Source organism: Callospermophilus lateralis, chromosome 10 (genome assembly GCF_048772815.1).
Source record: "Callospermophilus lateralis isolate mCalLat2 chromosome 10, mCalLat2.hap1, whole genome shotgun sequence".
Lineage (NCBI taxonomy): Eukaryota > Metazoa > Chordata > Mammalia > Rodentia > Sciuridae > Callospermophilus > Callospermophilus lateralis.
In genome coordinates, this window is record NC_135314.1 from 2,733,024 (window position 1) to 2,736,859 (window position 3,836).

Consider the following 3,836-nt stretch of genomic DNA (forward strand, 5'->3'; position numbering starts at 1 on the left):
GTGCCACTGTGCACAACCACTGGTTATGTCAGAAGTCCAAAGGTGGGGCTGGGGGTATGGCTCAGGTGGTAGAGGGCTTGCCACGTATGCACAAGGCCCTGGGTTCAATCCCCACACCACAAAAAGAAAAAAGTCCCAAGGTGGAGAGCATGTGGCGGAGGAAGAATCACCCCCACACCCAATGGAAGGTGCATCTCACTGTGGTTTCAAAGCACAACATCTGAAGTTTAGGAATCTTTGGGAAGAATTTTTTTTTCTTTTGTCAGTGCTGGGGTTGGAACTCACAGCTTTGTGCTGGGCAAGCATTACATCATTAAGCTACATCCCCAGGTCCTGGAGTTTGAACCCCCAGGGGCACGCTTCCACTGAACTACAACCCTACCCCTTTTTATTTTGAGACAGAGTCTTGCAAAGTTGCTGATAGTGGCCTCTAACTTTCGATCCTCCTGTCTCAGCCTCCTGAGTTGCTGGAATTATAGGTGTGTACTACTGCACCCCCAGATTCAACCCCCTTTGTAATTATTTTTTAAATCATACACTTATGTGCAGTTTCTTTTCTTTCTTTTTTTTTTTTTTAGCAAGAGATGGCTTACCTGTAGCTGGAGGGAAGGAATATTGGGAAGGCGGAACAGGGATGACTGCTAATGGGTACAAGATTTCTTTCGGGGGTGACAAAAATGTTGAAATTAAATTGTAGTGATAGTTTCACGACTCTGACTACTAAACACTTGTGTTTATTTTAAAATCCATTATGCATTTTCAATAATAAAACATGCTTTTTTTCTCCCATTTTTCTTTTGAGATGGGGTCTCCCTGTGTTGCCAGCCCCTGCCTCAGTTCCTGCGCAAGCACGGAGGCCCGCAGCTTCACACCCAGCTAAATGTCTGTGTGGGAAAAAATGGATCTATGCATCCACACTAATCTAAATAAAAGAGAGAATTAGGCAGGAGGCAACTCTCTTAACACATGTGATGCCCAGTGACAACTGGGTCTAGAAGACTCAGGGTTTGGCAAATATTTTAATAAGAACTGATTCAGATGAAATCCATTAATAAGTGATAAAACGAGGGAATGGCTGAGTCTCACAGAACACTCACATCATCATAAAACATGTCGAGATACTCTCATTAGTGACCAAGATAAGGCCGTAGCTTCGCACTGGAGAAACCTGCGGAGGCTCCTTACCCAGGTCCCTGTCAGCACCACAGGAGGCAGCAGGACCTGGCACCCAGTCTGGACCAGGACCTACATCCCTTCATGGCCTTCAGCCAGGTGGCTGTCCCCTGGGTGTGTGACGAAGCATGAGGCACATCCAAGTCAAAGTACCTTGCAAAAGGTCTCTTCTGAACACTCTGCCTGCCTCCCTGGGCGAGGCCCAGCCTGTGATCCAGGCAACTCGGAGGCTCAGGCAGGAAGACAGCAGGCTCCTGGCCTGGCTGGGCAGGAGTCTTCCCAGAACAGGAAGGGCTGGAGATGCGGCTCAGGAGCCCAGCATCCTGGGCTCAATCCCCAGAGCCAAAAAAGGAAAAAGCCACCTCCTGAGACACAAGGAGTGACCAAGAAACTGCTCCACAGAAGGAGAGGTGGAAGAGACCCCCTCGGGCACTTGCTGCAAGCCTGGGGTCCACCAGAGCCAGGGAGAGCAGGGACATCACAGTCGGCAACTCCCGCTCCACTACCAAGTGGCCAGACGGCGTGTGAGGAGGGGACTAGGAGGGGAGCCAGCCGATTTGTAAGAATATCAACATTTGGAAAGTTTTGCAAAAGGGCTCTGGTAATTCTTTGTATTGTTCTTGCCACTTTTCTGACAGTCAGAAATATCTATATATATGGACTTTTTTGGTCTGCCACAACAAATTACCAGAAATTTGGCTTAAAACAAACATAAATGTGTCATCTCCCAGTTCCAAGCGCAAATGAGATCTGGCAGTGCCAGAAGGCTGGAGTGGAGGGAGGCAGGAGAGAGGCCGGAGGGAGGCCGGAGGGAGGCCGGAGGGAGGCTGGAGGGCAGCTCCCACCACAGCCACCTTCTCGGGTTTCTTCCCAGTGTAGCTCCACGTTTTTACATGGCCTTCACCTGCGTGTGTGTGTGTGTGTGTGTGTGTGTGTCCAATTTCTTCTCTTTCCACAAGACTCAGGTCACAGGGGATTTAGTCCCCACAAGGGTTCCCAGGTTCCACTTCCACTACCCCAGAGCTGTTTCCAGGGCCTTGCTCACAGGGCCCAGGGTTAGGAAGTCTAATATTGGGGAACCCGGGAGGGGGTGCTTTGGGATTTTTGTGCTGTTCTTGCCACTTTTTTTTTTTTTTTTAAACTTATTTTTTAGTTCTCGGCGGACACAACACCTTTGTCTGTATGTGGTGCTGAGGATCGAACCTGGGCCGCACGCATGCCAGGCCAGCGTGCTACTGCTTGAGCCACATCCCCAGCCCTGTTCTTGCCACTTTTATGATAAAAGAAATGCTGGGATTAAAAAAAAAAAAATCAGAACATATTCAAAACCTCCTAGCTTGAAACGCTCTCAGGGTCTCCACCCTTGGCTGAAATCCAGACCCCGGCCTCTGCCCTACGGCCCCCGACGCCCGGCCTTCCCTCCCTGCCTGCGGCGGTGACTTCAGCCTCTCCTCCGACCCGCCCCAGGCACTACCCGTGCAGTTTTCAGCCGGGAACATTCTTCTCCAGAACAAGATGTGGCTCCTCCGGCCTTGGCTCAGACGTCACCTGTGCAGTGAGACGTCTCCTGCCTCCGGTCCAACGGGAGCTCCCACATTCCTGCGCCTGGCTCTCCACCCAGGGCGCCTCGGTTACACTCGGCGCCCTTCCCCAGACTGAGCTCCTGCGCCCGGTGAGCCCATGCCGGCGCAGGTGGCCAGCGCAGGCACCTCCCTAGACCCGTCACTCATTTTAGGTCCCGGGATAACTCAAGAGTCGGGGACACCTGCTGAGCCAACGGGGAGGGGGCGCCGAGATCGGCCTCTTCCCCAGCCGGAGCGCAGCGTTCGGGCACCGCGGTCAGCGCCCCCTCCGGGCCGGCCATCGCTGGAGCCTGGTACCGGGAGGGCTACGGGGACATTTCCGTCCCACACCGCTTCTGTGACTTTTGGTCAAGCGCCTTCCGAGCGTCAGGTGGCCCCGTCCAGCGGGAGCGGTCACCGAGCCCGGGAACCGCGGAGCCGGGGGAGAGGGGCGTTCTGCAGAGGGGCCGCCGGCAGCTCGCTGGCACAGGGAGCCGCCGCGGGGACACCGTCCTAGGCCCCGGGCGCCGACGTGGACTCGGCGACAAACCTGGGATCCAGCCTCAGGGGCAGCAGGACCCCCACTCTCGACGCCGCTCGCTTCCTGAACTCAGCCGCAGATCCTTCTCAGACTCCAGGTGCGACAAGTTCACCAGGTGAGACCCGGACCCGGGGACTCAGGCAGCGCCACCCGCTGTCCCGCCGACGGAGGGGTCCGGGGAGGTGGCAGGGGAGGGGGCGGGAGGCCGGGGCCCCAGGTGGGGGTGGGGGAGTAAGATGGGGGAGGGCAGGGGGAGGGCGGGGGCCAGGATTGCCTGGCCACCGGAAGCCGGCGGCGGACCCGGGTCGGGCTGGCGGGCGGGGGTCGGGGGGGGCGGGCCAGGGCGGGCCGGCTGGGGGGGGGCAGGGCGGTGGGGAGGGGGCAGGGCGGTGGGGAGGGGGCGGGGCCGGGCGGGGCCGAGCGGCGCGCGAGGGCCGGACGCTCTGCGCCCGGGGATTGGCCGGCACCGGCCCTCCGCCCCCGCCGCTGGGCCAATCGCCTCCGCCCACTGTCCGCCGCCGGGTCCACCGAGGCCCGCCAGCCCCCGGGGTCTCCTCCTC